The sequence below is a fragment of the Carettochelys insculpta genome, chromosome 1 (genome assembly GCF_033958435.1).
Source record: "Carettochelys insculpta isolate YL-2023 chromosome 1, ASM3395843v1, whole genome shotgun sequence".
Classification (NCBI taxonomy): Eukaryota; Metazoa; Chordata; order Testudines; family Carettochelyidae; genus Carettochelys; species Carettochelys insculpta.
In genome coordinates, this window is record NC_134137.1 from 317,399,025 (window position 1) to 317,409,793 (window position 10,769).

The window sequence follows — 10,769 nt, forward strand, 5'->3', positions numbered from 1 at the left end:
TCCTAGCAAAGTTTTAATTTTGACAATTTGGCATTTTCCAACGGAGGAAATGATTGATTGAAAATGTTTGATTTTGATGTAATTAAATAAAGCACCTGAGTTTGTGAAAGCTCAATGCACTTTAAGTGCACAAATTATGCACAAGTGGATTGAGATGAAATAGTGTTGGGGCAGAGGGCTTTTAGCAGAACTGGTGAATTTTTGAGATATTTCAAAGGAATCGTCAGTATTTGGAGAAAGTTTGGATGTGAGGGGAAAGGAAGAAGGGAGCTGAAGTTAAGTGCATGAGCTGAGAAATGATGTGCTTTATAGACAGCAATAGAAAAAGGAGATAATGGAAAAGGAAGAAAGTGGGGATGATAAAAAGGTTAAATTTTGGACATAAGCCTAAGGTAAGAAACTGCATGAGAAGCTGACAGCTGACAGAGGTGTGTGTCTGGATGGAGATCACATCTTTTCCTAATAGTTCCCATGCTTAACATCACCACATCCAGCTGGTGACACAAAAACTAACAACCCCTCCCTATCCCTATTCTTTACTTTGTCAATCCTGTCAGGTGTTTTACAGAAGCTAGTTCTTCCAGTTGAAAGTATAACAGAAGAAAAAATGATGGCTGAAAATAAAATCAACAAGAACAACACAACCCGATGGTATTTTTTTTCTCCTATATAGGTGATTATTAGGCTGAGGGAATTCCCCTATGAGAGTTAGTAACACTGACTGTCTGTAGGTGGTGTATATAATCTTAACTTGAGAAATCAGTTGTAATCATTTAAAGGAGAAATGTTCAAATGTTGTTATAAACTTCAGCAGTGAAGTTCATGGGAAGATCTTCATGGACGTCCGTGGGCTTTGCATCACCATCATCATCATCCTCACCAATCATCCTACTTCACCCTTCTTTCCATCTCTTCTTTTCATTGTTATACACCACAGTACAGTACCGTGCGCAGGATGATGTCAGCACTGAAATGTCTACCAGAGCTGGGAAAATGCTGGAAAATTCACTGAGAAAACAATTTCATGTCTTCTGCAACGGCTCCTTTTATTTTTAGACCTTAAACATCCATCTTCTATCATTGTGCTCTTTGTTTACCCCTCACCCCTTTATATAACAGGGCAGGGGCCAGCCACAAAGTAGCCTTCATGTTTTGGTGTTCAGTTTACTGACACTTATCTCCTTTTCTGTATTATTTTTCCATCTCCTTTGCACATTGGACAGAGACAAACCACAATGCAGCTGCTCTCTCTCTCTAAACATGACCTTTTCTTTCAGCATTTCCAGATGCTCCTCCACTTGCATGAATGTACATTGTGCTATGCTAAAGGTTCTGTTTTCAAAAGGGCACCATCAACCTATCCTATCACTCCCCTTCCCAAATCCTCCTGTCAGTTTGGAGCAGGTGAACAATTTTTTGTATTGTTTCAGTTTTTTTCCCTGATTCACCAATGGTTTTTTTATTTTTAAAATGTATTGTTTTTACATTCCCGCTGATTTTCTGCTACAGCTCTCATTCCCTATTTCACTGGGATTTTTAGCTTCAATCCCACAAATACCACAAATACCACACTCATTTCTACTTCCACTTAGCATTAGTTACTGGCTTAATTTTTATAGTTTCTGAATTATTTCAGTCCCAAGGAGGAGAAAAACGATCAGATTTTCTTCTAAAGTGTTATACTTTAATTATGCTTCTTTTATCAGAAAAGTCTCATTTGCAAACTCCTCTGAATTACATATTCCTTTATAAATCTGCCTGGTTTTAACTTTTGGAACTTAGCTGATACATGAATGTTTTCAGCGCATTTGCCCTTTGATTTATTATGCTGTTTGTGTTGCATGTTAACAAACCCCATTAGCTCTCACATTTTTGCACTGGAACAGGGCTTTCTTTCTGTTTTGCAGGGTTAGGCATTGTGATGCTTCAACAGGGAATCTAGTGAGATGAGTGCTAGAGCTCTGTAGGACAAATGATTGCTAACAAAAGAGAAGGGGAACAGAAGGATGAAATACAATAAAATGCTGCAGGCTGATGACTGCTGCTTTTACCCACCCCGCAGAAACAAAACAACTGAAACCTCAATCACACTTCAGTTCCACTCCCTGAATTAAGCAAACTGCTACAGCATTAGTGTTCTTTCGTGTAGTTACTATTCCAAAGTTTCACTTCCTGTTCCAAACCCTTCTTCCCCACCTCACTTGCGGTTCTATTGTATTCCAGGGTATTGTACAATTGTGTTTGAGGGACTTTGTTGGTATGTGTTCTAGGCATCATGTCTGGCCATAGAAAGCAGGAAGGCAAAGTGTGGGCGAAGGCTAAATTTCACTTTTCAAGAGCCGGCCTGCAGTTTCCTGTCAGTCGAGTGCATCGTCTGCTGAGCAAAGGTAACTATGCAGAGCGAGTGTGGGCTGGAGCTCCTGTGTATTTGGCAGCTGTCATGGAATATCTGACTGCTTGATATCTGAATATCTGGTAACACGGCTCGGGATAACAAGCAGACGTGCATCATTCCTCGGCACCTCCAGTTGGTGGTTCGCAACGATGAAGAATTGAACAAGCTTCTGGGAGGAGTCATCATTGCACAGGGTGGGGTTCTCCCTAACATCCAGGTGGTGCTGCTTCCTAAGAAAACTGAGAGCCACAAAGCTAAGGGCAAGTGAGAACACACACCAAATGGAGTCATAATTTGTTTACTTATGTACTTACTTACTCTACTGAAATACGATTTAGCCCAATGGAGCTGAAATAAGATGGTGTCAATATGGGAAAAACTCAGAGGCCGTGTCTTGTCTTTGCCCCCTCCTTTTGGAGGGGGCATGTTAATGAGGCAGTTTGGTAGATGTTACTGAGGCGCTGACATGAATATGCAGCACCTCATTAGCATAATGACAGCAGCATGCAGTTTGAAAGTGCCACTTTTGGACGACAAGCTGCCTGTGGAGATGGAGGCCTTTCAAAAGGATCCCTTTGACTTTGAAAGCTTCTTCTTCCTATTTGGCTTTAGGAAGAAGAGGCTTTCGAAGTCAGGGGGGTCTTTTTGAAAGGCCCACGACCACAGAGCAGCATGCACTCTGAAAGTGGCACTTTCAAATCACATGTGGCCACCATTATGCTAGTGAAGTGTTGCACATTCATGTCAGTGCCTGATTAGCGTCTTCCGAACTGTCTCATTAATAACATGCCCCATGCGAAAGGAGGGGGCACGTGTAGACACAGCCATTATTGGAGTAAAGTCTGGACACCGTGTATGAAGCAAACAGGAGGGTTTATTACACACAGCACTGGTGGAGTGCCACTTTGCCCATCAGGACTCAGTAAAGCACTGCCAGACAATAGATTACAATTGATTATATAGATTATTGATGGGCGGGGGAAAACTATGACATGGGTGTCACCCGTGCTTGGATAGGTTCTAGCAGCAAGACGAAATGAGCACAGTTAGCCAATAATCTAAAAAGGTTACAGAGTATCCCCACCCATAGCTTATTTCTAGTACAGGTGATTTTCTCTACATGTTAAACGAAACAGATACACAATGACCAGTTCATGTCAAGACAGGTTAGAGGATGTGGCGATGCCTCCGTACTGGTGCATCCAGGGGGTTTACCTACAAGATTTAAAACACAAGTCATTAACAGCACTAACAATTGGTTTCCACATGCAGGGCCTCTCCTTGGAATGTAGTTGCTGAGGCAGCTATTCCTCCCTTCAAGGCCCTTCCTGCCCTTCTGTGGGTCTTGTGTGGGAGATGAGGGAGAAGGAGGCCCAGCGAGGTATTCTGGTGAGAGAGATAGGGAGAAGGGGTCCCAGCAAGGTATTTTTCCATTCTTGCTAGCTGGATACCTATTTTATAGGCTTTAAGACTTTAAGCATCAAATAGGGGGTCTTTAGCACAAACCATGGCCTGCCTGAGGAATTTTCACCCTACAGCCAGAAAGTCTTGTCATAGGGAAAAGAGATGGAATGCTGTGTGTGTTCTTGTAGTGTAACTGAGCACTGCTTACCATGATATTAGATGCAAACAGAACATTATAGCTACGTCTACACGCGAAGCCTACATCGAAGTAGCTTATTTCGATGTAGCGACATCGAAATAGTCTATTTCAATGAATAACGTCTACACGTCCTCCAGGGCTGGCAACGTCGACGTTCAACATCGACGTTGGGCAGCACCACATCGAAATAGGCACTGCGAGGGAACGTCTACATGCCACAGTAGCACACATCGAAATAAGGGTGCCAGGCACAGCTGCAGACAGGGTCACAGGGCAGACTCAACAGCAAGCCGCTCCCTTAAAGGGCCCCTCCCAGACACAGTTGCACTAAACAACACAAGATCCACAGAGCTGACAACTGGTTGCAGACCCTGTGCATGCAGCACGGATCCCCAGCTGCAGCAGCAGCAGCCAGAAGCCCTGGGCTAAGGGCTGCTGCCCATGGTGACCATAGAGCCCCGCAGGGGCTGGAGAGAGAGCGTCTCTGAACCCCTCAGCTGATGGCCACCATGGCGGACCCCGCTATTTCGATGGTGCGGGACGCGGATCGTCTACATGTGCCCTACTTCGACGTTCAACTTTGAAGTAAGGCACTATTCCCATCCCCTCATGGGGTTAGCGGCTTCGACGTCTCGCCGCCTAACGTCGATGTTAACATCGAAATAGCGCCCAACACGTGTAGCCGTGACGGGCGCTATTTCAAAGTTAGTGCCGCTATTTCGAAGTAGCGTGCACATGTAGACACGGCTTATGGCTGTGAAATCTTTTCATAGGCAGTCATTGGCGCTCCAGGTCCAAGTTCTGAAACCAGGGGATAGCCTCTCTGTCAGTGGAGCTAGGTATTTGCCACTGGCCTCCTGTTTTCGAACTGGGCACTCTTCTACCGTATTAGCCAGGTTCTGCAGTGCTGCCCCACAATCACAGCATGGCAAGAAAACCAGCCCAAGCTGGTGCCTAGTTGTGGTAACTCTGGATGAGCCTGTGAGTAAACTGTTGAGCCTGCAATAGGCTCTACGATAAAGATGATGAAGAGGTAGATGGAGAAAAAGACTTCGTATCCACAAACTGTGTTGGATTCTCTTTCCCACTAGTGCTGTCACTTTCAGAGAGGTGATCTGGTTATCTATTTCAGCAAATATAATAAAGAGTGAGTTTGGCAGGACCTTAAAGACTCACAATTTTATTATGGCAAAATTGTGAGCTTCAACTCACTTTGTCAAATGCCTGAAGTGAAAGGAAAGAGAAACAGGAGGGATACAGAGATGGAAGTGTTACATTAGAACTAATTCAATCAGCGTGTATGTGAATAAGAAGTTGAGAATACCTAACATGGCAAATTACTTACTGTAATGAGAGAATCATTCCCAGGCCCTATTTAGACCCATCCTGATGATGTTAAATTTGCATATGAATTCTTGCTCAGGTCTTTTGCATTGCAGTCTGTTTTTGAAGGTTTTTTTGCTTGACAATGACAACTCTCTAGTCTATAGTTGTGTGTCCAGGGAGATTAAAATGTTCTCCCTCTGCTTTTTGCATGTAACGTTCCTGGATATCTGACTTGCGTCCATTTATTCTGTTGAAAGGAGACAGTCTAGTTTGTCCAATGAACATGGCACAGAGAGGAACTTTGCTGGCACACGAGTACATATATTACATAAGTGGATGTGCAAGTGAATGAGCCTTCGATGATATGGTTGATATGATTAGATACTCTGAGGGTTTAACTAGAGTGGAAGAGAGGACAGAGTTGACATTGGAGTTTGTTGCAGGGATTTGTTCCTGGGTTACTGTTTCTGCTATGGGGTGTATGATTCCTGATGAGTGTTTCAGGTTAGACGACTGTTTGCAAACAATGACTTGCCTGCCACCCAAGGTCTATGAGACAAAGGAATCATCACCAATGGTGGGCTGTAAATCCTAGAAGATGGGTTTGAGAGCTCTTAGCTGGGGGCTGAAGGTAAAGGCCAGTGGCATTCTGTTGCTTTCTTTGTTGGGTCTGTCCTGTAGTAGGTGACTTCTTGGTACATGCCTGGTTCTGTTAATGGTTTCTTTACTTCCCCAGTTAGATATTGTAGTTTTAAAGAATGCTTACTAGAGATCCCGTAGATGTTTGGCTCTGTCTGAAGAATTGGAACAAATGTGGTTGTATCTGAGAGCTTGGCTGTAGACAGTGGATTGTGTAATGTGTTGTGGATGAAGGCTGGAGAAATGCAGGCAAGTGTAGTGGTCAATAGGTTTTCAGTATGGGGTGGTGTTCATGTGACCATCACTTTTTTGCACTGTAGTGTTCAGGATGTGGATCTGTTTTGTGGACTCATCTTGGCTGAGAGTGATGTTATTTAATTTTCCTTTTCACTGATACATCATCATCATCATCAACAACAACAACAAAAATTAAGATTGAGTGAGTCAAATTCTGCCCTTAATTATATTGTAGCATGTCTTAATTTTCTTAATTCTGTCATAATTCTGTCTTTTTACATATTTGTCATTATCCTTTTTGTATTTTTGTGCCTGAGTGGAAACAAGCTTACATATGCGTGTATTCAATCAATTAGGGCAGTGTGCCTTCCATCTTTTCCTCCTGTAATGCTTTAGGGTTAAATAATTTTTTTTACCATGGTTTATTTGTCATTTATAGTCTAATATGAGATAAAGCTCTCTCTTAGGGGGACTACATACATGTTCCTGACGATGGAACATGTTCCTACAGTTGAAACTTACATAATGTTGGCAATGATACATAAACCAAGATAGAATCTTACCCACTCTCTCTGTAGCTATATTGGCTGTGAAGTGCTAACAGAAGTAAAAAGTCAGTGACAATATTTTTACTGAAGTTGTAAACAGCTCTGAATATCTCCAGAGATCAGATCTTTTGAATGAAGGTGCCATTTTTATACACTCACTTTTCTAGCACTGTTGCACTGTTGTCTACACTTTCACATGTAGAGAAGTACTATGTGATAAGTGGATTGCTGTTTCAGCAGACGTTCAACTAAAGATTTTTTACAGCAGACAAGAAAATTGTATGTGGATTTTTCTATCCTGAGAGCGGAAGAAGGGTAGTTTCTAGTTGCCCACATCCTGCAAGGTCTAAAATACTTAGCATGCAATCTGCTGATTTATACTGTTTGGTGATAATCTGTCTAGATATTTTTACCCACTGTGTTTTGGCAGAATTAACTTTGTGTTTTAGTCTCTAGAACAGTCGAGACCAATAATAATTCAAGGATCAACACACTTGTGGTTATGATTCCTGAGTGCCACCCCACCATGAATGCTCTCTCCCTCCCCTCATAGACAAGCACCCAGCCCCTTCAACTGTGTATTCCAGCAACTCACCAGAGCTGCAGCCATTGGAGCCAGGGAGGCTGCGATCACATGAGCCAAGCTGCACCAGCCTACGGTCGCACTTGGTCAGCAGAAGCCATGCCACGCCATGCCATGCTGGGCCTGTGGTAGGGCAGAGCAGCCGTGCGGCTACCATCTGGAGTCCTAGGATATGCACCAGGGAGCAGAAGGAACTGTACCAGGGCAACCTGAAGGGGCTGCCTTCATCACTGCTGCCACACATGCATCCCACCAAGTGGTGGGTCACTTGCGCAGGGTGGACAGAGCAGCGGTCCACAAGAGTGGCTCTGCTGAGCCACATTTCACCACATCACATGTGGCGAATGTGTAAACGTATTGGACACTGCAGCTCTAGCAGCCAGGCAGTGCAGTTTTCACTCAGGTCTTTAAATATGGAGGGGTTAATGCCTAATCAGATTCTGAATGCACGCAGGAATATTCTGCCCAAGACTCATTGTCATTTTTGTGGTCCCATGATCCCATTGTGTCTGACATAGAAGTAGTAAATACAATGTACAGTGCCTTTCCTGGCCTTCTCAAATTTGTAATGTCATTTCTGTGAATTAATAACAATTCAGCCAAAAGTACTTTTTATAAGATTTTACAATTATATCCTGCCAAATTGCAGTTTGAAATACAGTCACTTAATGTCCCATTTATTAACATTTCTGGCCTCATTTATATGTGTTAAACATTGATACTGTAATACTGGAAAATAATATAAGAATATAATTTTCCAAGTACTTATGCCTACCAAAACTACTTCTTCCCCTGAATGTAATGAGATATTTCTTTGCAATAAACTTGACATCAAATCTGATTTTTAACTTAATAGTTTTTGCAAATAATACTAATGATTATGAGAACAAAAAGATTTTAAAGGTTTTTTTTTCAGTATTTTTAGGCTGTGTCCCATGGGCTCCATTCTCTTCTGCAGGCCCCAGGGCCCCAAAACTTGATTCTGCATCCAGGGCTCTGCAATCACCCTGCTGTGGCTCCAACCCGTGGCAGTAGGGGCATGGATGGGATAAGGCAGAGAGACAAAGCTCAGCACTTCCACCCTAAAAAACGTTACAGTACTACTGGAAGAAGGCATCCCGGTAGGTGCCCATGGGGCAGATTGAGTGTGTCCTGAAGCTTTTGAACTTGCGAAGGTTATTGTATGCATCTCAGAAGGCCAATAAGTTTGGCCAGTCCTGGAATAGAGCCTAGAATATTTGTGTCTCCAGCATCGTTCACCTGACAGAGCTAGTAGGCATCCTTCAGTCTGCATAGACTATGGATCACGCCCTTTAAAGTTTCAATTAAGGACTTCATTTACAGCGAACAGAGCTACCATATTTAATTAATAGGTGTGTGTGGTACATAATAGTTGGATGAAGGTAATGTATTTGTCTGTGGCTTTATTTCTTACAGCTTTCAGAGTGGTCAATACTTCAATTCCCCAATGGTGGATCTTCTAATATCCACTGGGATAGAGCATGTTCTTCTGTATTGGGTTGCTATATATACTCGAGAGAGTCAGCCCAGCTTAGAAGGAGCCTTCACCTCATGTTTACAGAGAGGGATGCATTCTCTTTGTTTTCACTGGTCTAGATGAAAGAGTGATGAGGGAAAATGTTAATTAGCAGACTATGGGTGATAACATTATTACCATCTTATCATCCATAGTCAGTGGCAACTGCCAAATCATTTTCTATTTTGGCTCATTTAATAACAGCCCAACCATTGAAAAAGAAAGTTGGTGAGAGGTTAGAGTTCAGTTAATATAGCAGAACTGAGAACACCTTGGATTTTGGCAAACATAAACCTGTGTAAATTATAGAAGTATAACACTAGAGGGAATCTCAAGAGGTCATCTAGTCCAGTCCCCTGCACTTGTGGCAGGACTAAGTATTACCCAGACCAGTGTTTCTTAAACTTTCTGAGACCACAGAACACCAAATAATAATGTGGAACACCTATGAACATTTTCTTCAAAAAATTGTTGTAAGACCCCCACCCAACAATAACAGAAAACGTATACCATCAGTGTATGATATCAGAACAGTGTCAGACAGTTGTGGCACACCTGTGAGTTATTCATGGAACACCACTCTTCCACAGAAACACTCATTTAGACTATCCCTGCCAGGTAATTGTCTAATCAACTCCTAAAGATCTCCAGTGATGGAGATTCCACAATGTCCCTAGGCAATTTATTCCAGCGTTTAACCACCCTAACAGTTAGGAAGTCTTTCCAAATGTCCAATTTAAATTGACATTATTGCAGTTTAAGACCACTGCATCTTGTCTTTTAAAGGAGATCAGTGCGTGACCCCCTTTGAAAGGCTTCTGTTTACACAGGTGGTGTGCATTTCAAAAGTGGCACTTTCGAATCCCGTGCAGCTGCCATTATGCTAATGAGGTACTGCATAGTCATGCATATTTTTTTCTCATCATGTCTTTTTACTGCATGTTTGGGCGGCAAATTTCCTTCCAAAATATTAATGATCTCTGATATCTGTTTTTTGTAGGAATTTTAGAAACTGGGATTCCACAAGTTTGCTTCATTAGTGGGAATGGACTTTAATTTCTCTACTGCATTCTTTTGTTACTCAGATGCACTACTTGCATATTTAGAGCCCATTTCTGCTGCCATTGAAGTCACTGAGAATGTTACCATTGACTCCAAAAGGAGTAACATCAGCCTCATAGCATATGCATGAACAGGCACAGACATTTGCTTTACCTCTACCCACATCTCCTTATAGGACATACTAGGTTCATTGATAAAACAAAGAGAAATTAGTGGTGGAAGACATTTTTCTTCCAAGCAAACTACACTGCTTATTCAAGTATTGATAGATATTTAAGGTACAGGAAAGCAGCAATGTGCTAGGCAGCTTGTGTAATATAAAACAATAAAAGGCAGGTCTGGAAGAATCCTTTGGGTTACACAGTCTATAGACGACAGCAGCACAGACTTAACACCACCATCTGTGGGTGGGCTTGAGCTACCGTCCTTTCAGTTAACAGCTGAACACGCGAACCCATTGCACCACAGAGACATATCTAGAGAAGAATATTCCTCTAACACATTCAAATCTTTTATTCTATCGCCTCTTAAATACCTTTAGTGATTATGTCTTTATCATATCACACTTAGTAGAAAGATGATTACATTGTCTAATAGATCACATTGATATTTTTTTAATAGCCAACCTAAAGTTTTCCAAGTTTTGTCTTTCTACTTCTAAACTACTTTGTCTTGTTATGTTGTCCTCCTGGTCCATAAATAAATATCCATAAATAATCTCTCCCCCATTTAGATTGCCTCTCACTTGTTTGTAGATGGGTAGCATCCTCCTTTCATCTCACTTTCTTGATGTTGTTGTAGTTGTTTAGTTTCCTCAACCTCTCACTGCTAATCTTTAA

General features: G+C 42.1%; 1 pseudogene; it reads left to right on the top strand.

The window, feature by feature from the left end:
• Positions 1-2,275: 2,275 nt before the first annotated feature.
• LOC142007423 (histone H2A.J-like) lies at positions 2,276-2,663 on the top strand (annotated as a pseudogene).
• Positions 2,664-10,769: the final 8,106 nt, after the last annotated feature.